Genomic DNA, 24,346 nt, shown 5'->3' on the forward strand with positions numbered 1-24,346 from the left:
TTCCTATAATAGAGCACATTAAAGGACAACCTGGTAGAATTCTGAGCAAAATGGCCCTTGTGGAGATGATGCTAATAGCCGATGCTGAGCCCTGCCATGTGCCACATCCCGCTCCACGTGTGTTAGAAGCTCATGTGTTAACTCATTGAATCCTTGTATTCCTATAAGGCAGGTACTATTATTCTTCTCAAGTTAGGGATGAAGGAACCAAGGCTCCAAGAGGCTCCGTCTGAGAGGGTGTGGCAGTCAGCCACTATTCAGTCCCAAAGTGTGGGGCTGAAAGGACTCTCCTTAAAATATAATAATATTTTAATAATAATAAAATAGCTACTTTAACTTTTACCCATTCAACAGACATTATTGGAATACTGGTTCTAATTTCAGAATAATGAGTGATTGCACTTAAAAGCATGCATTCACAAGACCAAATGTGAGAGCAACATGACATAAAGTATAGAGCCCTGCTCCTAAAGGAGAATCCATTGTCTTGTCTTTGCTCCAGCTTTCTCGGGTGTAAAACAGGAATAATTCAAAGGACTGTTGGGGATTAAATAAGGTAATGGGTATAATATGCCCCTGATGACTAGGGTGGGAGAGAAGAGGGTTCTCAAGTCTTCTAACAAACATTTAACTTTTATAGAATTGAGTCATTTGGAAGCATAAGGTACAAAGCAGAAGCTTTCTAGCAAGGTGTTGTCCATGAATTTTGCAGAGTATCTGGTAAGTTATGTCAGTTGGAGGCAAGGGGAGGAAATATATGGGCACCTACTATGTGTCTGGTACCATACAAGTCACGGCTAATCCTCACAGCCCTTCAAGGTGTCATCACCCTCATTTTGCAGCTGAGGAAGCAGTTCAATTTGCCCAAGATCCTGTCACTAGTAAGTGATAGAGCAGAGTTTTCAACATAAATTCGTCTCCAAAGACTTTGCTTTTTCTACTACATATACCACGTTACCCAGTGTTCTCAGAGAAAGCTCAGTATCTAGTAGGAAAGACAAACTTACAATTTTGATACTGTGATAAATGGAGTTTATTTGTTCACTGTTTTTTTTGGAGCACCCACTATCTGCCAGACACAAGGCGTAATCAGATGTTGCTTTGACATAGGCAGTGAAGACCTAGGAGCTGGGAGTGGGAGGTGGCAAGATCAGAGAAGCTTTTATTCAGAAGAGCCTTGAATGGGGACTTCTGGCAGGATGGGTGAGGTACAAGCTGTCCAGGCAGGGGCTTAGAAGCTGGGGACAACAGTGCTCATTCAGGACTTGCGAGGGACCCTTTGGTTCAAGTAATGACCCCCCCAGCCTACTCACGAGAGGCTTTGGATGCCCAGGTGAAGACACTGAGTGTCTGGACAGCAGGGAGCCATTGAAGAGGGTTATAAGAAGAAAGATGTGTTTGGAGTTTGAGAGAAATAATGGGAACAGTGCAGGTAGGGGTGGGGAGGGAGCAGCAAGACTAGAGAGACGACGATTTGAACTAAGGATGTGGCAGCAGGGAGGCAAAGGAAAAGATGCAAAAGCTACGTAGGAAGCAGAATAGCAGGATTGTCTCACAGACATACACACACACACACAACGTGGTCACCTCCAAAGCTAAAAACTGGAGAAATAGGGAATTTTGCCATACTTGGCAATAATCTTGAAAGAACTAAAGAGTTCATTACTGCTTTATATTATGAATTAAAATATACTCTGCATGAATACTTTGAAAATTGGCACAATGGCTTCAACTACTCTAGTCTCCAGCAGTGGTTCTCAACCCTGGCTGCACATTAGAATGATAGAGAACAATGCCTGGGGCCCAGATGAGAGCTGCTGATCTATTTTGTCTGCGGTGGGCATGGTGCCAGTAAAAGTTTTGCAAGTGATGCTTACGTGCATCAGGGTTATAACCTAGTAGTCATTAGGTGAGCCCAAGCAATATGGACCAACCAGTAATCTGCTCCTGAACTAGAGTGATCCACACGTGGGATGGGTTGGGTCTCCAGAGTGTCCAGGTGCATTGCATTTTGTGAGAGTGGCATTGTTTTCTTTTCGCTAACATAACTGTCAGAGAGTGAGGCACTGAACTCACTGTTTCAGAAAGTCTGAATGCACCCACATACTAGAGACCTGGGTGTTACATAAATATGACCAAGTCTGGCTAAGTATGAGGGTGGCGGTTATGTGAGTACCAGTAAAATATTTTAAAATCTCCTCCCTGTCGCTGTTTGATTTGCCTCATCATTTCTCTGATGCTTTATACAAGTTGATCCCCACACAGAGGTGTAATGAAAATAGTAAGCTAAATTCCACCCAACCCTTTGATTCTTAAGACATACATTTTGTCTTAATGGAGGAGCCTGAGCTCTGAAAAGTCCTGCTTAGATGCTACGAGCCATTGTAGGTGATGGAGTCATATACTCTCAAGAGATTAATCGAAGGTCTATTAACATGGCACTGGTATAATTAACCAACTCATTACTTAGGATGGGTGTTTACCCATCTGGTGTCAACTGTAGTCAGTTAAAGTCTCTTCAATTTATTACTGTCATTATGGCAAGAGGTAGATTTCTGCCAGCTTAGGAAGGAATTATGTTGCAAGTTTGCTCCCAAATTGGTTGTTTAATATTTAGAATACACATCCCAAACTTCGCTAACTAGCCCACAAATGCCTGTTTATCCCAGAGAGATTATTAGAGATGATTTTTTTTTCTGTGCATTAGTAATTATCTATCAAAGAAGAGGCCCAGTGTATAAATAAGGTAAGTGGAGTGACCCCACAAACACATGGAGATGATAGCGCCCCCCAGAAGACCAATAGTTCAGTCTTCAGGTTCTTCTCAGAGTACATTCATACCCAGCTATACGTAAACGTGGAAACAAAGCTTCAGGCAAACCATGCCAAAATGAAGCAGCTCTAAGCCAGTTTCTACCATGGGGTTCCATGAAGGGTGCTTCTAGTGTTTTCACATGCACACCCCAGGCCCTAGTTCAGAGCTGCTCAACCTTGGTCTGCCATCATGAAAGAGTCAGCTGGAATGAAGCCAACACCTAAGGTCAAGTCAGAGGCCCTCTCCTTCTGATCTACAGGAATGGGAGGAAGTGGATCGGTGTAAGAGCTTCCCGGCAAAGCAGAAGCCCCGGGGTCTTAGATTCTATCCCTGATTTGCTACAGGGTATAAATAAGGTGCTATAAGAGAGAATATAAGGAGCCTATACTGGGGCCTTTAAATGCAACATCAATATAAATGTGGAAGACCATAAAATCCACTGGAGAAATTAAAAGAAGGCCTAAATAAATATACCATGTTCCTAAAAGGAAAGACTCAATATGTGTCAATTTTTCCCATCAGTTCCAATCAAAATCCCAAATGAAACGTTTTAACCATGAGGGGGTAATCAGAACCAGTTTTACCCTCTCACCTTAAACAGCTAAAAACCCAAAAATATGCATGAAAATGTTTTTTATACATTCAACAACAGCTAATGCAGTAGTGTTAAGCCCCAAAAGCAGAGAAATAGATGAACCTTATCACTGCCCCAGCTTACTGCCTGGAGAGCATTTCCAGGCCAAAAGGAGGGGAGAGTGGTCTCCCTGAGAAGGCAGAGTGGAGAATTTGGGGATGCCAAGGTAACTAGAGTTCAAGGGACAGAGTACCAGAGAAGAGAGAGCTGCACAGAGCAGGGGGCGGGGAGAAGGAGAGAGCGTTCTCTGGAGATCTGCAGAAGGTTCCCCTCAAGTTTTCAGCTGAGCACTTAATCAGCATGTACATCTGAGGAAAGCACCTAGGACTGGGAAGAGAACCACGAGAAAGGGGCAAAACCATCCCCGGAGCTTACATAGGGTCAGAAATAGTTTGTGTTCCCACCAGTGAGAGTGAAAAAACCTTGTGATACATGGGGCATCTCGTAAAGTACTCAGAAGGGTATTTTCCAAGACTAAAGGTTGTTCTGGTCCTGCCTAACAAAGTGTAAAAAGTAAGCCTTTTTCAATTTTGAAAGAAAAGTATTGTCAAGTTAGAATTCTGTACCCAGCAAAAGTCTCTTTCAAAAACGAAGATGAAATTAAAATTTTTTCAGGCTTACAGAAGCTGAAAGAATTCAACACCAGCAGATCTGCACAAGAAATGTTAACAGAAGTCTTTCAGGCACTGAAGAGCCCCAGAAATGGTAAGTATATGGTTAAATATAAAACACAATTTTTTTCATATTTTAGATCTAAAAAAAAATTGAAAATAATTGCTAATTGAAAATTTTAAAAATAATTGACCATTTAAGGCAAAATTAAAAACAATGTGTTATGGGGTTTATAACATGTAAAAGGTAAATTGTATGACCACAATAGCGAAAAGACCAGGAAAGAAGAATGAAAGTATACTGTTGTAAGTTTCTTATACTATATTTGAAGTGGTATAATATTATTTAAAGATGGATTATGATAGCCTAAAGGCATATCCTATAAACTCTAAAGCAACCACTAAAATAAAAGCATGAAAGATAAAATAGAATAATAAAAATTACTAAACCCAAAAGAAGGCAGACAAATAGGAAAAAAGGGACAAAGAAGTACTAGGACAAGTAAAAAACAAATAGAAAACCAGTACTTTTAAACCCAACCATATCAACAATCAATTAAATGTAAAATTCACCCAAAGACATTTACAAGGAATAGTGAAGAATTTTTTGAAATAATAGACCCAGCAAGAACATATTTACTTTTCTAGCTGCAAAACACACTATAGAAGTCCTGTTATTGATAATGCTGATGCAAGGATTGGCAACTTTTTTCTGTAAAGAGCCAAATAAATACTTTAGGCTTTGTGGGCCATATGGTCTGCGTTGCAACTTCTCAACTCTGCCATTGTAGTGTGAAAGCAGCCACGGACAGTATGTAAACAAATGAGCATGGCTGAGTTCCAGTAAAACTTTATTTACAAAACAGGCAGCAGGCTGCATTTAGCCCACAGGCTGTGGTTTGCCAGTCCTGATCTAGAACAGTGTAACAGACAAAGACGTCAGAAGTGGACCAACATATAAAAAAGAACATAGTATATGATAATAGGTGGCATTTCAAGTCATAGGGGGAAGAGTGGATTATTCAGCAGTTAGTGCAAGAAAAATTAGCTTGTTTCTTTTAAAAAATAAAATTAGAATCAACTTTGTATCATTCACAAAAATAAGTTAATTAAAGAGCTAAACATTTAAAAATTTAACTATAAAAGTAGAGGGCAGTGAAGAAAAATGTATTTATAAACTTGGGGTGGGGGGAAGCATTTCCTAAAGTAAACACTATAGTCACAAGTGACAAAAAAATAGTTGATAAATTTGAGTACAAAAAATTTTTTAAACTTTCCTGTATACTGTCTAAAAGTAGATGTCACCTAAAGGTAGGAGACACACAGGGAGAAAATATCTGCAACTTTTAAAACAAACAAATAATTGGTATCTATAGTATATAAGAGCTTCTATAAATCAATAAGAAAAATACAAACAACACAGTAGAAATATGGGAGAAAATATTATTGGGCAATTCACAGAAGGAGAAATTTTAAAAAACAGCTAATAAATACATGAAAAGCTATTCAACTTCACCAGTAACAAAGTAAACCAACATTAATATACCATTAAGATTTTTTTTTTTTTGCCTATTGGCAAATTGGCCAACCAAATCGGCAAAAAATAAAACAATTGATAATATCCAGTGTTTGTACAACTGTGAAGAAATAGATTCTTTCATAATTTTTTACAGGAGTATAAACTAGCATTATAGGACAATTTTGAATAAAACTGACTTACAACCCAGCCATTTATTTCTAGATGCTTATCCTACAGAAATAAAAACATATTTTAAAATAAGACTTGAGTATTGATTTGAAAAGAGAAACATGTAATATGATCTAAATGTCAAGTAAATACTGGCACAGTCTTATTTTGGCATAGTATGCAGCAGGTTAAAATAATAAGTAGTTTAGATGTACAGACATTAAAAGATCTTCAGCATGTGCTGTTAAGTACGAAAACAAAGGCACAATGCAGCACATTAGTGTAGCACAAAAAAAACAAGGTATGTAATTATATGTGTATGTTTAAACGTAAGTAAGTGCATGAAAAATGACCTTGAAGGACATCTAACAAACTAAACTATGGGTAACTCTGAAGAGGAGAGTGATTAAAGGCAAAGTAGGAAAGGGGACTTACCTTCTTTTGTTTGTTTTAAGTCCATATTCTTCTTAGAAAAGACAAACAGAGATATCGCAGGGAGTAAAAACAATACTTTGGAAAAAACAACCTATTGTTAATATTCTCAGAGAGATAGAAAATAGTGAACTCAGACAATTGGAGAAAACTGCTATATGGATAGAGATGTAGAGAATTACAAGAGCTCTTCAAAATATGATAGCCAAAATAAATGTTCTAGTGGGGAAGTTGGAAGATAAAGTAAATTTCTCAGAATACAGAACGAAAACAGCAATGGTAGATGTTAACATACATGCATACATACCAATAGATAGCTTATGTACATACATGAAATGAAGGGAAAATCTTACAAGAAAAATTTTCAGAACTGAAAGATATGCATTTCCAAACTGGAAAAAATGCAAAGAATGCCCATAAAATAAGTAATAAAGACCAATCCAGGAACATATCATCATAACATTTTAAAGACTAGGGATAAAGAAAAGATCCTAAAAGCATCCATATATTCCCTCCCTAACCCCTGGTTGAGTTTTTTTTAAGACTTTATTTGGGGAGTGGGGAGTTTTAGGTTAACAGAAAAATTACGGGGAAGGTACCGAGATTTCCCATATACCCTCTGCCCCCACACATTATAGATTTTTTAAGAAAAAGGATGGAAAGAAAGATGGATGGAAGGAAGGGAGGGAGGGAGAAAGGGGGAAGGAGAGAACAAGAGAGAGAGAAAAAGAAAATAGTCATATATAAGAATCAGGGCACAGAATGGAATTAGTGTTTTCAACAGTAACACAGGAAACTGGAAGACAATGAACAATACTTTAAAAATTGAGGGAAATGTTTTTCAACCTAGAATTGTAGAATAAATTAATCAAGTATGAAAGTACAATAGAGACATTAAAGTCTTCTAAAGATTATCTCCCCTATCTTCATACTCAGAAAGCTACTGAAGGATGTGCTCCCACAGGATGGGGGAGTGAGTCAATTAAGAGGAAGATAGATGTGAGATCCAGGAAACATGGGACCCAGCACAGGAGAGAAGCAAAGGGAAGGCATAAGTTGTCAGCCATACAGCAGACTCAGGGAGCAACCAGTCCATGTAGAAACAGGAAAATGGAGGGTTCTAGGAGAGGTGTCTCCAGAGGGAAAATAAAACTGACGGCTCACTCAATGTATTTGACCAAGTAGAACAGGATATTGAGAGGGGCTTCATAGTTCTGTGAGGAATGTGGGAAAATTTGATACACATATAGAATAACTGAGCAAATAAAAAGAGGAAATTAACTCAGAAAAAAATATTGAAGAAAAATATATCATCATAATATTCTACAACTGGCTTAACAATTAACACTTGCATAAGCATAAAGTAAACATTGTATAATATTGATTTAACCAAAAATGTGACATAACTATTGGGAGGAGAGGGAGATTCTAGGTGGGGTGGTGGGACAGAGTGAATGTGTGTAAAAGTGCTTTCTCCTATCTTCCATGATAGGAAGTTGACAGATAATATTCCAAATTGGAAAAGCAGCATACATGTATTATAAGAATGTTACTTAGAAATATGAAGGTAAATATTTTTCTTCTAAAACCACCTCAAGAGTTGAAAGTATTAGCATTTAGGGAGCGAAGGAGGGGCTATTTATTTATTTATTTTTTAGGGAGGTTGCAATTTTTTATTTATTATTTACTTATGGCTGTGCTGGGTCTTCGTTTCTGTGCAAGGGCTTTCTCTAGTTGTGGCAAGCGGGGGCCACTCTTCATCGCGGTGCGCAGGCCTCTCACTATCGCGGCCTCGCTTGTTGCGGAGCACAGCCTCCAGACGCGCAGGCTCAGTAATTGTGGCTCATGGGCCTAGTTGCTCTGCTGCATGTGGGATCCTCCCAGACCAGGGTTCGAACCCGTGTCCCCTGCATTGGCTATTTTTTGTTAGAGGCTTTATAGTACATTGGACTGTCAAATTATGTAAATGTATTACTTTAAAATTCCTTTTTAATTCTTTTTTTTTTTTTTTTTTTTTTGTTTTGCGGTACGCAGGCCTCTCACTGTTGTGGCCTCTCCCGTTGCAGAGCACAGGCTCCGGACGTGCAGGGTCAGAGGCCATGGCTCACGGGCCCAGCCGCTCTGCGGCATGTGGGATCTTCCCGGACCGGGGCACTAACCCGCGTCCCCTGCATCGGCAGGTGGACTCTCAACCACTGCGCCACCAGGGAAGCCCTCCTTTTTCATTCTTTTTAAGGAGATAAAACTAATTTCAGTCACTAGCATAGAACCCTGGGTTCCCAGAGACCCTAAAGAGTACAGGACTGGCAAATGGACACCAGTGGGGTGGAGGTCAATCTTTGTTTTGAGGACTGGGCTATAAGTTTGTCTTGAATGAACAGAGACCTGGGTGCCAAGCCCAGGAGGCGGAATGGGAGAGGGGACCGTTGTTCTCAGACACGGGCTCTTCCTGACAAAGCATGCAGGCTATTCTGGGAGGTGTTGAGATGTAAATGAAAATGGCTTGGGGGAGTCACATGGGAGCTGTTTGTAGTGAAGGCACCAGAAGGCTGGTGGTTCTCCCTTCCTCCCTGCAGACTGGGAGGCGTGGGGTTGATGCCCAGTGAAAGTGATCTGGCTCCCATTTCCTTAGTGAGAACAGGCAGCAGATGGGTGTCTGGTAACCCAAAGCCTCTACTGAAGAGGCCCAAGTCAGTTGCTCCCCCTGGCCGGGGGCTGGGGCTGACTCAGGTTTCAGCCACAGGCCCCTGGGGGCTAATGTCCGAAAGCGGGGCAGAAGATTGAACCTGAGGCCTGGTTTTGAGGGAGGCGGGGAGACACAGAGGATATCAGGATGGGAGGAGAGCTAATGAGGAGACTGTTGATCCATCTGTTCCCTAGTTCAAGGGCTCATGAACCTCAGTGATACTCAGAAAGACTCAAAGAGGTATTTTTGAAAGATAGATATATTTCCAGGCCTCACATCACACCTGCTCATCAGAACCTCCAGGGGTAAGGCCCAGGATTTTGATGCACACATGCATTCTTCTTACCACCCCTGGGAGCCCACGTGCAAGCTGGTTCCAGACCACTCCTGCCCGTGACTCCAAGGCAGTCCTCGCTCTATTTGAGCTGTTTCTCTTCTTTCTCCTTTACTAGCTGTTCAGATGCAAAAGAAACTCTCCGAAACCCAGGGGGGCGGCGGGGGGCGGGGGTGGAATCTGCTTTTTGCAGGGGTTTGACAGCATCTGTCAGTTATGAATTTGTGCTATAGGAGAAGCAGGTGCTTCCTGGGAGGCGCAGGAGCAAAGCTCTCCTTTAGACTGTCGCCATTTTTATTCCCATCATTCATCTTCAGTGAGAACCTCTGAAAGGCAACTGAGAGGTTCAGAGACAAATATTTCTTTCCCCTTTGATAGCCTCCAAGGTCTGAGTAGTGCTCGGCACCAAGAGGGGGAAACAAAGATGGTACAGGAATGGGTAAATTCAGTTCTGGAAGATGTGAGCTCTGCGTTTGGAACCCGTGTCTTCTCACCCAGATCACACAGTCCTGGGATAATATGAGGAGAACACTGAGAGCAAAGAGCCCCAAATGGGAATGGTGGCTGGATTTATTGTTTTATCTGAGCCACCAGATGCTGTGTTCAGGCTCTTGATGGTTTCCCCATTGGATTCTAGTTGTTTGTGGTCACAAAGCCCTCCCCATCAAGGCCATCCTAATCCAAAATCTAAAATAGATTTTCTATGATGAAGATAAATGGTAAGTGTAGAAATTCAGGGTCAGCTGAACCTTATCTTTATAAACTGCACCAAGTTATAAACTTCTTGAGGGTGGAAACCACGTCTTTCTTGCTCACAACTGCAGCCTGAGGGACCAGCATCACCTGGCATAGAAAAGGTGCTTGATAAATGCCAAGTTCAGCAATTGAGTGGAAGGCCTGCAGCCACGGGCCAGGGTGCCAGGTGGGCTTGGCAGAACCACATGAAAGTCCTCTCCACCTGGAAAGGTCTTCCTCTGGTCTTTCTCTTCATTCCAACCTCAGCTCCATGACCCCTCCTCAGAAATGGTCCCTGAACACCCTATCTGAAGTTGACCTTTCCATTACATCTCTACCCCTTGTCCCTATTTAGTTCTCTAATAACAAATGTCACGATCTCCAGCTCTCAGATTTCCTAACTCGTTTATTATTCTTATTTGATTACATGCTTCCTACACCATAATATCAGCACGGCTGAACTCTCCACCCACAGCACCTGGAACAGGTTCTTGGCCCAGTAGGCAGGCACTCCATGAATTCGAGTCGAATGAACAAAGCAGCATTAGATTATGAGAACAAGAGAGACACTTTCCTCAGTTCTACGACACACGTTTTATTGATTCTGGACCTGCGCTGCATCTTACAACCGATGTATGTATGTGATGTTGCCGTTTACTCCCATCCTCCCTGAAAAGCTGTTAACACATCAGGGTGCTCATGTTATAAACCGTGTCTTAGCATCAATGAAGGACACCAAGCATTATCCTGAGCTCTCTAGCTTAGCTGCCTCTAAATCCAGGATGCTTTTGCTGAGCAATGAGGAGGAGGGAGGCACATCAAAGGGCATAAAATAAGGAAACCAGTGCCGAGAAATAGCTGGAAGGAATGCAGAGCAGAAAGGGCATCGGGAGAGGGCAGGGTGGGCTGGCAGTGGTGTTCCTCAGGTGCTGGGCAGTATGAACTGTCCTTCCTCTCCTGCCGCCTTCATCCCACCTTGGGTGTTTATTAATGTGCCAGGAGTAGCTGTGTCGCCTCAGGTGTGCCAGAGACCATACATGTGATGGCCTACAGCACTGGGGTGGCTGGGCACGTGGGCAGTCCTCTGCCTGCTGGAGTCCTGGGCATGGCACAAAGGTGAAGGCTCCACTTAGGGACTTCTTGGGTTGGAACAACGGCTTCAAGCACCCTGACAAAGTGTGGTTCTGCAGCGTCTGTTTCAGAACCAATCAAAGAGTTTGCATAATAGGCAGATGCTCGGGAGGCAACCCCTCCACCCCAGAATGGGCCTCCAGAAGCAGCCCCCGGAATCCGCTTTTTCATAAGCTCCCCCCGACCCTCCCACCGCCCCCCACCCCCCAACATGATTCTTTAGGTGAGTGGTTCTCAAACTTAACAAATGCAAATGAGGGAATGATCTGATTCACCTGGGGACCTATCCCAACTCCAGGCAGCTTCGATTACAAATGGTAACGGAATCTCACAGGCCACTGCTGGATGCGCTCTGGTGAGCTCCTAGGCGGGCAGGCAGGGCAGGGCCTGGGGGGAACTGAACGGAGCTCGGCTCTCGGGTGTTCGCTGTCTGCTCCTGGCTGCAGCCTGACCCCTGGTGGTCAGAGCGAGGGGTTTGGTAGGAGGGACCCGGAGCATTTGGCTATTTGCAATGCCAGGAAAAGTTATAACAAACTCCACCTCTGCTTGCAAGTGGGATTGCCAAGACTGGGATGATTTGAGGAGGGGTGATGTCAGGTTATGGATTTTCTAAATTCCTTGTTTTGCCTCCATCGTTGACTCGTCTTGTCAGTGTCCCTCCCCAGACATCTCTAGGCGGCATTTTAGCTGCATTTCTGCATCTCCGTGGAGGGAGGAGAGGGGGAGAAAGACAAGAAGTTGGGTGTTTTCACAGTACGTTCTTCTTTTTAAGGTTGGGGGCGTGGCCAAGGTTAGCAAACTGACAACCAGACACAGGTGTGCCTGTGGCTGCTATTATGTGGGCCGCTGCCTTTTCCTCATTAGCCCAGGTCCCACTCTGCCTCTCACCTGGCCGGCGCACCTGAACCCACTGAGGATGGAGCGAGACGGCAAAATGGCTGCACCGCTGCGGCAGCGCTTCTTCTGTCCCTCGGGGTCTAGGAGTGGCTCACTCAGCGTCCAGACACTGATCCCGTCAACTTGCTGAAGCTCAGGCCCAGGATGCAAGTGGTCATAAAAAGAGGTAATTTAAAGAAGTCTCTCCAGTGATATATTGCTCTCTCCTTTTCCTTTTTAATTCTTGGGCATTTATAACCAACAGAAAGAGATCACCTGACTTTAGTGATGAATAATAACGTGCTTTGCGTTTCCAGAACGGAAATATAGAGCCCAAAGCAGGCAGCTATGATTCTTTCGGCCAGTGACCGCAAAGCAAGATGAGTTAGTGTAACAAGGGGAGCAAACGCAGAGAGGAGAAATTTCGACCGAGAGGGTCAGTGGAAGGGAAGTGGCCTGAGAGGCAGCACCCTGAGCTGCTGTGGGGTTGACCACGTGCAGTCCAGTTATTCAGGTGTTTAATACACATGACTGAGAGCCCTCCATGGGGAAAGCACTGAGCTGGATGCTAGGAAGACAGAAAAACGTAAGACATCTGGCTCCTACCCTCAAGTTATTTTCAGTCTTGCAGAAGGCAGTGGAAAGACGCATAAGCCAAAACTGATCAAACTATTTGGACTATGAATTTATCTGGCATGTTTAGCTCTTTGATTCACTACGTGATCATCATTGCTGTCACTCTCATTCACCGAGCGCATAGAATTTTATTTAATTCTCACCATAATCCTACCCGTATTTATTATTATCCCCATTTTATAAATGAGGAAACTGAGTCCTGAGATTAGATAACGTGCCCAAGGTCAAATAGCTGGAAACTGTGGGAGCTGGCATCAGCCTGACTCCAGAACTCGTTGTCACCCAGCAGGTGACAGGCCTCCAGGCCTCCACCTCTAATCGTGTTTCTGCTGCTCTCTTGCTAGAGTCCACTTCTCACATCTCACTTACACTTATCTCTCCACACTCACCCACCCTAATATCCTTTCCTCCCATCTCCAAGGATAAGGCATGCAGCCATAGGAGCTCATTCATCACTCTACCCCTTCTCCTCCAGCCCTTAGGACTCTGTCCACTCACCTCCTTTCTCCTGCACCCTCAATTCATCATCTCTGCTCGTTCCTTCCCCTCAACCCATGAACGTGTCAAAGGCTCTCCTTCACTAAACAAACCCACAAACAAATAAAACACACCACAACAAAAGCTTCTTATATCATACACCTATTAGAACAGCTCAAATAAAAAATAGTGACAATACCAAACGCTGGTGAGAATATGGAAAAACTGGATCTCTTGTAAATTGCTGTTGGAAATGCAAAATGGTACAGTCTTCTGGAAAATAGTTTGGTAGTTTCTTAGAAAATGAAACATATGCTTACCAGGTGATATAGCAGTTGCATTCCTAGGCATATATGCCAGAGAAATGTGAACTCATGTCACAAAAATGTCTACATGATGTTCATTGAAGCTTTATTTCTAATAGCTCCAAACTGGAAACAACCCTAATGTGTTTCAGGGAGTGAATGGCTAAACTAACTGTGGTATATCCATATGATGGAATATTCCTCAGTAATAAAGAGAAACAAGCTCTTGATACTTCCAGCAATGCTGATGTCGTGGGGAAAAAACTGAATGAAAAAAAGCCAGGCTTAAATGTTACACACTATATGGTACCATTTGTATAATGTTTTCAAAATGACAGAATTATAGGGATGGTGAACAGATGCATGTCGCCAAGGGTTGGGGCATGAGGGAGCTCTTTCTGGTGATGGAACAGTTCTGCATTTAACTGTGGTGGTGGTTACACAAATCCATGCAGATGATAAAGTTGTGTAGAACTATTCATACACACACGTATGAGTTCATGCATAAACTGTTGAAATTTGAATAAGGTCTGTAGCCTGTAACAATGTCAATGTCCTGGCTTTGAAAATATATACTACAGAAATGTAAGACGTTACTACTGGGGGAAGCTGGATGATGGATACATGGGACCTCTCTGTACTGTTTTTGCAACTTTCTTTAAATCTACAAAAACTTTTTAGAAGTATACGTACTTAAAAAACAAACAAACAAAATCCCAAAGCTTCCTTTACCCTATATCCAGTTCAGCCCTGCTGGGTCCCCAGCCCATGGGCCATCACCCCATCTCTCTCCTCCTCTTCTCACCCAGGACCATCCAGAAGGTAACCTGCCCTCACCATCTCCACATCCTCCCCTTCCATTCATTCCCCAGTCCCCTGCCATGTGACTTCTGCAACCTCCCCATTGCCAGATACTGGGGAGAGTTTGCAGTCTGTATGGGCCTTTCTGCTGCTTCTGAAACCATTGTATCCTCCCTCCTTGGGGGCGGGGGGTGGTCTCTAATCATTTGGTGTCTATGGCAGTGCACTTTTCTGCTCATCCTTACGCCTCTCTGACCAATATCCCTTCTCTGTCTCCTTTGTGGACTTCTCTTTCCAATAGTTGTCTTCTGCTCCTTATCCCTTAAATATTGATGTTAAGGGATTGACACTGACCCACTCCTTGACCCGCTGCTTTTCTTCCTCTTCACTCTATTCCAGAACAATCTCATCCACTCTCCTGGTTTTAACTGCACTTACCTGTTGCTGTCTCCCAAATCAGTATCGCTAGCCTAGGCCCTCCCTCAAGCTTTGGCTACGTCTATCCACCAGCCTGCGGTCATCTCACCCAAATGTCCTCTGAGCACTTCAGAATCAATGTGCACGAAACCTTTATCACCTTGCTTCTAGATCAACTCTTCCTCCTATAAGCTAGAAACTTAGGAATCACCCTTGATCACACACGTTCAGTTGGTTGATGGGGTCCTCTTGAGTGGGCCTAAATGCTCACCTCTATACCTTTTACCACCGTCCTGGTTCAGGGCACCATAATCTCCTGCCTAAATTACTGCCATAGCATCTGAACTGGTTTCCCTCCACACAGGGAAATCCTTCCTAAATCTGTCCTCCACCTTAAGGGTGGAGCAATCTATTTAAAATATGAACCGCCTTCATCAAACTCTGTAGTGGTTCAGTCCATCACTTAGAGGCAGAACCCCAGCCTTTTAACATGGCACACAGGCCCCTCTATCTAGCAACTGCCTATGGCAGCAGCTGTTTTTCAATGCATTTCACTCTCCAGCATGACAGGACTGCCTGTGGGTGTTGCTTGTGCTTTGCTGTGCCTTCCTCCCGCCCGTCAGGCAGTGCTGTCCAAGGAGAGTGTCTATCGTCATCCCAGCCCCACTCCTCCACCCATCTAGACTTAGCTACTCCTGCTCGGTCTTTGGGAACCATCTCTCACCTACCCTCTCCACCCCTCCTGTTTACATTGCAATTATTTGTCTATGTGCCTATAGCACGTTTCCTCAAAATGTAATAGGAGGGATGATGATACCAGATTTAAGTTCAGGTCTTTGAATTACTTTAAGCAATCAAAATACTCTCTTGCTTGCTAAGTGAGATGTATGAGCTACTGAGGAGGTAGGACAATGCTTTAGGTTCCATACATGCCTCTCACAAGCTGTGAGAGGAGGAAGGACGTGGAAAGAAGATGATCGCCCTACCAGCAGAGGGCGACATACAGCCGTGGCTTGGAGGATAGGAGGGACCACTGCAGCCCGGGCCAGATGTATCCAAGGTGAGCTGGAGATTAAAATCGGCTCCCATAACCCTGTATCGGCATAACAACGACAGTGCACAATGTCTGAAGTGAAAGGTATGCAGCAGCAGAGAACATGGGGGCAAATGTGAAAAACATGCCCTTGTCATTATGGGAAAAGAAATAAGAAACACACTTGCATCTTCGTATGAGTAGAAGAGGAATCCAGGATTTTTAAAGTCTAGTCAAGGCTCAAATAGACCCTCGATCAAGGATGGAGACCCCAAGTATAGCCCATTTTGGAGTTATGAGCTCGACAAGAATATGGACAAAAAGGGAGGTGACAAGACCAAGTACAGACACCAAGAAGGCAAGTCCTTCAGCTTCTAAGCAACCCTCCTGGGTCTCCCACTGCAGTCTCCCCTTCTCCCATCATCTTTCATGCCTTATCAGAACTCCTTTCATACTCTTTGGTTTGTCCTTACTATTTTAAGGGTGAGGGAGGCAACTTTTTAAAATGAATGCATTTTCATCTGATTTGAAATATGCCTGGTTTCAGACTTCCACTGCTTTGCTAGCCTTTCTCTTCTGAAAGAAGAGAGTTGTGTGCCATCTTGTGGTGGAGGGCTGCCACAGCAACATTAATGCACCCACAGCATCCTGCCCAGTCCGGCACCGGGGTTACCAGATGTACGGCTCTGGAAAGGGTTCTGGGTCAGGGCCCACAGCAGTCAGAGAATGTACCCGTGGAGAGACGCTGGGGGCTGAGCTGGTCATGAATCGCATTGGAGTAGGGTCCAAAGAGATTTTTCCTGATCTCCCAACCAATATGATTTTATCTTTTGGTGCCATTTTCCCTAATTGATAAATGAATTCTGATCCATTATGGTGTTCTTGCACAGTGGCAAGAACCCAGGCTGAGCTAAGTCCCCTGGTGTCTAATCGCCCCCCATCACAGACCAGCCAGGCGAGCTAGCAACAGAGTATGGTGAAAAGGGAATGGAATGAGGGCCAGGAGCTTCCTACTCAAGCGCTACCACAATCCAATGTGTTACCCTGGGGAAACTCTTGTACTGAGCACCTCCCCTGTGTCAAGTGCTGCCGAGGTGCTTTTCCTACTTCTTCCTCATGGTCATCCTGTGGGATAGTGGGTCTACACGTGAGGAAAGTGAGGCTTAGCAAGAGGGAGTCACAGACCCACGGAGTGATGAGTCAGGTGTGACTCCAAAGCATATGGTCTTTACATTTTAAATGTATTTTCTTTTTATAATTTTTGTTATGTGAATGTGAGGCAGGGTTGGAGGGTCACACGTAGGCCCGATAGCTTGAATATATTGTGTCCCTTGATAACAGGGCAAGCCCAGTTTCCACCTGAGTCTTCGACAAAGCTACAGATGCTGGGCTGTTACTTTTTAATCCCCCATGTATTCTCACTTCTCCCCATCTGACTTTGTTTCTAAAGGCGTTTTAAGAGATTGAGCCACCTTAGCTTCAAAAAGCATATCCTTTGATTATTGAAGATAAAAGATACGACCTCAAGAGAGAACACTGTCTGCGGGATTAATAAGAAAATGAAGTCTTCTACGGAGAGGACAAGACGCTCTCCCTGCCTGATGTACTTACTGCTTCTCTTAGGACTGTCACTACAGGGTCTCACCTGATACAACTCCCTGTGGTTGCGAGGGGCTTGTTGTTAGAGTCTCCATTTGACCCCTGAGGGAATTTGGGTTCAGAGAGATTAAGAAATGTGTTTGATACTATATATAAAATAGATAAATAACAAGGACCTACTGTATAGCACAGGGAACTATAATCAATATTCTATAATCTATAATGGAAAAAAATCTGAAAAAGAGTGTATATATGTATAACTGAATCACTTTGCTCTACGTCTGAAACTAACTAGTTCATTCTTTTTTATTGTTGAAGAATAGTCCCTTATATGGATATACCACAATCTATTTATTCCCTTGGTGATAGAAATTTGGATTATTTCTATTTGGGGGCTATTATGAATAAAGCCACTGAGAACATTGACGTGCCAGTCCTTGTAGTGGACATAGGCTTTCATTTCTTTTAGGTAAATACCCAGAAATGGAATATCTGGGTTCTGTGCTAGGTGTATGTTTAAGTTTTTAAGAAGCAGGGAAACTGTTTCCCAGAGCGGTTGTACATTTTTACAGATCAGCAGCATATGAGAGTTCCAGTTTCTCCACATCCTTGACAACACTTGGTATGGTCGGTCTCTCCCATTTTATACATTCTGATAAGTATGTAGTAATAGCTCATTGTGGTTTTAACTTGCGTTTCCTTGATGACTAATGATGATAAATATCTTTTCATGTGCTTACTAGCCATTCGTATATCTTCTTTAGTGAGGTGTCTATTCAAATCTTTTGCCCATTTAAAAAATTGGATTGTTTGTCTCTCAAGTGTCACAGCCCTTTGTTTCCTAATGCTCATATTTTGAAAACCACTGTTTTTTTTTTTTTTTCTAGTTTTTTGGTTGCTTTAGGCAGGAATTGTAAATCTAGTCTCTGTTATTTCATCTTGACTGGAAATGGCAGACTAACTAACCAAGGTCTTTGACCCCAAAAGCTGTGCTCTTTCCTTAAGAAGCCTGATGTAAGAGAGAGTGGGTAAAATCTCACCTTTAAAAAACAGATTTCATGAAAAATTGTTTCAATAAATGATTAAAACCCTGTCCCTCACTCCCTGTTGTGTGGTTCCTATACATCAAAGTTTAAATTCCCAAGTTTTGATGCTCATACATTAAATCTATTACTTTGGTTCAGTTCTTTATTATGGAAAGTCACAAAAATTAATCTCATGCCAAGTTTACTCATTTGGAGGTGATGGAAAAGGTACTGTTTCCTCTGTAGTTCTGATATTTCATTGATTTCCTAATATAGAGGACATTAGCCATTTAGTATGAGAAGTACGAATTTTTCTGATAAATCTTATCTTGTCTGCAAACAGAAAGTAGAATCCAGGACTGTGGGATATTGGTGGCTCTAAACAGAAATACTAATGATTTATCATATATACTTAGCTTCACTTCATTAAATTTTTGGAAATGAATGTGTTGGGAAAGCTAATCTAATGTCATCCATTAAATAAGAAAAATGGAAATTAGATCATTAAAGTGAATGTGGCTGGTGCCAAGGCGAACACAATGAAAAATGCTTTATTACTCTTCCTTATTTCAAAGCAGCCCTTTAATTAAGATTTCTTCCACCAGCAAAACTAATTTCACAAGTTTATACAGCCAGCATATTTCCATTTACACTTCCCGAAAGTGGTCCTTTTGCATTATAGGGATTTTTTTTCTTACTTTTTAAAAAATAAATTTATTTCTTTGGCTGCATTGGGTCTTTGTTGCTGCGTGCTGGCAGCAACTCTTCGTTGCAGTGCACGGGCTTCTCATTGCGGTGGCTTCTCTTGTTGCAGAGCATGGGTTCTATGTGCACGGGCTTCAGTAGTTGTGGCACGTGGGCTCAGTAGTTGTGGCTCATGGGCTCTAGAGCACAGGCTCTGTAGTTGTGGCGCACGGGCTTAGTTGCTCCGCCGCAGGTGGGATCTTCCCAGACCAGGGCTCGAACCTGTGTCCTCTGCATTGTCCGGTGGATTCTTAACCACTGTACCACCAGGGAAGTCCCCATTATAGGGATTTTTTTAAAAAACATCTTTATTGGAGTATAATTGCTTTGCAATGGTGTGTTAGTTTCTGCTTTATAACAAAGTAAATCAGCTATATGTATACATATATCCCCATATCTCCTCTCTCTTGTGTCTCCCTCCCACCCTCCCTATCCCACCCCTCTAGGTGGTCACAAAGCACTGAGCCGATCTCCCTGTGCTATGTGGCTGCTTCCCACTAGCTACCTATTTTACATTTGGTACTATATATAAGTCCATGCCACTCTCACTTCATCCCGGCTTACCCTGCCCCTAGGTTCTTCATAACCTTTTTTTTTTCTTTTTTTAGATTCCATATATATATGTTAGCATACAGTATTTGTTTTTCTCTTTCTGACTTACTTCACTCTGTATGACAGACTCTAGGTCCATCCACCTCACTACAAATAACTCAATTTTGTTTCTTTTTATGGCTGAGTAATATTCCATTGTATATATGTGCCACATCTTCTTTATCCATTCATCTGTTGATGGACACTTAGGTTGCTTCCATGTCCTGGCTGTTGTAAATAGAGCTGCAGTGAACATTATGGTACATGACTCTTTTTGAATTATGGTTTTCTCAGGGTATATGCCCAGTAGTGGGCTTGCTGGGTCGTATGGTAGTTCTATTTTTAGGTTTTTGTTTGTTTGTTTGTTTATTTATTTATTTATTTTTGGCTTGTTGGGTCTTTGTTTCTGTGTGAGGGCTTTCTCCAGTTGCGGCAAGCGGGGGCCTCTCACTATCGTGGCCTCTCTTGTTGCGGAGCACAGGCTCCAGATGCGCAGGCTCAGTAGTTGTGGCTCATGGGCCTAGTTGCTCCGCGGCATGTGGGATCTTCCCAGACCAGGGCTCGAACCCATGTCCCCTGCATTGGCAGGCAGATTCTCAACAACTGCGCCACCAGGGAAGCCCCTATTTTTAGTTTTTTAAGGAACCTCCATACTGTTCTCCATAGTGGCTGTATCAATTTACATTCCCACCAACACTGCAAGAGGGTTCACTTTTCTCCACACCCTCTCCAGCATTTACTGTTTGTAGATTTTTTGATGATGGCCATTCTGACTGGTGTGAGGTGATACGTCATTGTAGTTTGGATTTGGATTTCTCTATTGATTAGTGATGTTGAGCATTCTTTCATGCGTTTGTTGGCAATCTGTATATCTTCTTCGGAGAAATGTCTATTTAGGTCTCATTATAGGGATTTTATGTTTATTATCCAGGAAGGAAACGAGACCTAAAGGCAAGGGAGACAGCTCAGCATGGTGGGATGACAGTCGTCCTGTTCAGCTCGGGCAGACATAGTGAATGGTAACATTTTCAGTTCCTTAGACCCAACTTAGTATTATCTATTTTTCACATCAACAGCAACTCTAAGAAATATTGTTGGCAGTACCAGGCTGGCTCTGGATTTCATCCCTCCTTGAATGTGTTGATGAAAGTAGAAACCTGAGTACCAGTAACATTTCCAGTTGCTGGCTTCTGTGAAGATGGGGCAGCCGAAATTCGATAACTGTTCAGAATATTAATTTAAGCTTCAACCTGACAGCCAATGATCACTAGAACATATAGTACTGACCCAGCTGCTCAGCTTTCCTAGAAATGACTTGATTACACAGTTAGAACAGCTGCTGGAGCTAGCCAAAGACACAGTGGGAAAAAAAACAGTTAAAGGAAAAATAAGGCAGGATTAATTTGTGGTCTAACTCATTAAGACCTCCTGCTGTCATCCTTTGCCAAGCCACTAAGCCTTCACTTTTTAGAAAATGATCACATGCCTCCAGCTACTGTTATTAGTTTCCATGATTTTGCAGAAATCATAACACCAACCCCCAGGAATCATTAAAAGCTCTGGAGCATGTAATTTGTTCAAAGTGGGAAAAGCCTTCCCAAGGAGCCCAGGGATGGTCCACAGGGCTTTGGCCCTTCTCTCTGGTGGTGGTAAACCATTTGTACAAGTGGCTACACATGCCCAGCGAACTGGTCACATTTCTGCCATCCTCCCCTCCCCCTTCTTCTTTTCTCAACTTCTTTCTTCTCTCCTCTTTCCATCTTTCCTTCTCCTTTTCCTTATCACCCTCTGGATGCTGGAGTAAGGTTGAAGGTGAGGCGTCAGGGACATAGCCAGATCTGAAGCTACTGACAACGCACTTGAGTCATCTGTATCCATCACTCATTTAATCCTTACAAGAACCTTAAGAGAAGGCATATCTCCCCATTACATAGGTAGAGGAATTGTGGCTTAAAGAGGTTATGTCTGGCTTCCCTGGTGGCGCAGTGGTTGAGAGTCCGCCTGCCGATGCAGGGGACATGGATTCGTGTCCCAGTCTGGGAAGATCCCACATGCCGCGGAGCGGCTGGGCCCGTGAGCCATAGCTGCTGAGCCTGCGCGTCCGGAGCCTGTGCTCCGCAATGGGAGAGGCCACAACGGTGAGAGGCCCACATACCGCAAGAAAAAAAAAAAAAAAAGAGATTATGCCATTTCTTTAAAACCATTAAACTAGTGATTATGCAATTTCTCTCTGTTTCAAAACCTCTCTGCTCTGCTCTGTTCTGTGATGCTGAGGCTAGGACTCTGCAAATCACATTTCTGCTTTGTCTGTGGCTCTTTCTTGGCATGTGAGGACAGTCTAAGGCTAGACGAGGAAGAAGGGACTTTCTTCTCCCTGCTTGCTTCCTGGTACTGTCAGCATCACCCCAGTAATGGTTTTTCACCTCAGCAGCAGTAATTTTCCACATTCCTAGAACCAGCCCCTCAGAAATACCAACATCAGTTAACTGGCACCCCCTTCCCAGAGGTCTGGGTTCCAGTTATAAAGGCCTCTACTCCGAGCTTCTGGGCTCTAATGACCTTATCCTCTTCTCTTTGTGCCACTAGCCTTGGGGACGGGAACTGCTTCCTAAAGTTACTATCTTTCTGGTGCCCCAATATCTTCTTTTACCTTTTCGGGTCTTTGACATCCTTTTAACCAATTCCCACTATTAAGTTCTTTTCTGTTAAAATTATTGGTTTGGTTTCTGACTACTACACATAGGAGCAATAAGATTCAGAAACAAGTATGTCTGACTCCAAGTGCAGGCCCTTGATTTTTGTTCTGTGCTATTCCCCTCCATGTCCACCCCCATTTGCAAGCTGGTGACAAAGATTCTTTGCTTGACCAAACTTTATTCAAGATCCTGAAACTTCTCCTAGGCCATCAGTGCGCTGCCTAGTTTTACCAAGAACCCTGCTAAGTTAGTTTAACCAGATTCCTCTACTCCCCTTGATATCTGATCACCCTGGATATCTGATCAGTTCAGTGATGTCCCACCAAGTGATGTCTGATCACCCTGGCTTGCTTTCAGAAAGAATCCTGTTAGGTCAGTTTAGCCAGAACCCCCTTTATCCCTAATGCTTCCTCTTAGGGATAATTTTCCATCCACTGACCCCCTGCTTCCTGCTCCTTGGCTACAAATCCCATTTGCCTTGAGCCCAGTCTCTCTCTCCCACTGTAAAATCCCATTGCCATGGTCCCTGTACCCTCATTATGGTCCTGAATAAAGTCTACCTTACCATCTTTTTTTTTTTTTGCGGTACACGGGCCTCTCACTGTTGTGGCCTCTCCCGTTGCGGAGCACAGTCTCCGGATGCGCAGGCTCAGCGGCCATGGCTCACGGGCCCAGCCGCTCCGCGGCATGTGGGATCTTCCCGAACCGGGGCACGAACCCATGTTCCCTGCGTCGGCAGGCAGACTCCCAACCACTGCGCCACCAGGGAAGCCCTACCTTACCATCTTTAACAAGTGTCATTAAATATTATTTTCATTAACATGGACACTCGAAAATCAGTTTGAATCAAGTGTAACTAGGAACTCAAGTTACAGTCTTTCGGTACATTTTTTGGGGAAAGTACTAAACATTACTGTGTTGATTATTGAAGATTCCACTCACTGTTAAGCGGTTTGGAAAGCACCTTTCCTACCATAAGTGAATATGATAGCCTCAGCTAAGTAAGATGGAGCGCTGATTAATATGTTCCTAAAAAGATCACAGAATTGACACATTGCAAGTCATAGCAAAATGGGAATTTACCAGCTCTGAGTTTTGACTGGAAATCTCATTTCTATAGAAGCAGAACATATGATATATTTTTGACCTTGTCTTGGTGATAATTGCATTTTGCAGAGGAAGAGGAAGAAACAGAAAGAACTTTCCTCCTAGATTTAATTCTGACCTCCCAGGAAGAACTGGTTATTGAAGCAGGAATACAGGAACCTAGAGGACTGGGAATCAGGGAGTGTCTTTCACATGGGGGATTAAAATGCCCAAGAAAAGCAATTCTGGAGAGGCTCTGACATGAATCCTAAATGTCAGTATACAGCTCTCAGAAGCTCAGAGGAAAGTGTAGTCTAGTCCCATAACCAGACAATCAGAAAGAGAAATCTGTATAAGAGGATGACAGGATCTCAAAAATAAAATTCTAAGGATGTAAGAGTGTGGCTCTTGATGAGGAGTGAAAGGGATTGGCCTCCAAAAACACCAGTGTGCCTGCACAGAGAGCAGTTTGATGAGCTTAACATATCAAAGGGCAAAAGATGGAAGAAGTGTACAGCTGACGATGTGTCAACGCCTCTTTGTTTCAGGTACTGTCTAGAGAGGAGCAACCCAAGTCCCTGCCTTCCATATACTTACACTTCTGGGGAGGAAGTGTAATAAATAAACAAGCCAATAAATAAACAATAAACCTGTAAATATATAAAGGATGACAGGTAAGTACAATAATGTTATATGTGTGCACTAAAACTATTGAAATTGACAATATTCTACCGTTTTTGACCTACAAGAAGGGCAGTTTCATATAGTGCCATCTGCAGTACTGTTGGGAGGGTGAGATTCTACATAAGGTTGTGAGAAAAGGCCTCTCAGAGAAGCTGACATATGAGTAGAAACCAGGATACAGTGAGGGAACGAGCCATGTAAAAACCGTGGGAAGAGTGTTCCAGAAAGTTATAAGGGAAAACCAAGTTACAAGATTTTGAGGTTATAAGGGAAGTTATAAGGGAAAAGCAAGTTACAAGATTTTGAGGGAT

The 24,346-nt window shown here is 43.1% G+C and overlaps 1 long non-coding RNA gene across 1 annotated transcript; it reads left to right on the forward strand.

Annotated features, from left to right (window-relative positions):
* Nucleotides 1–9,409: 9,409 nt before the first annotated feature.
* LOC113622747 (uncharacterized) lies at nucleotides 9,410–24,019 on the forward strand. Its single transcript, XR_003433637.1, has 3 exons — nucleotides 9,410–10,567; nucleotides 11,838–12,128; nucleotides 23,900–24,019. It is a non-coding gene; the product is annotated as an uncharacterized LOC113622747 (long non-coding RNA).
* Nucleotides 24,020–24,346: the final 327 nt, after the last annotated feature.

The sequence above is a fragment of the Aethalodelphis obliquidens genome, unplaced genomic scaffold, assembly GCF_003676395.1.
Source record: "Aethalodelphis obliquidens isolate GAN/ISIS:26980383/991018 unplaced genomic scaffold, ASM367639v1 scaffold10, whole genome shotgun sequence".
In the NCBI taxonomy this organism is placed as follows: Eukaryota; Metazoa; Chordata; class Mammalia; order Artiodactyla; family Delphinidae; genus Aethalodelphis; species Aethalodelphis obliquidens.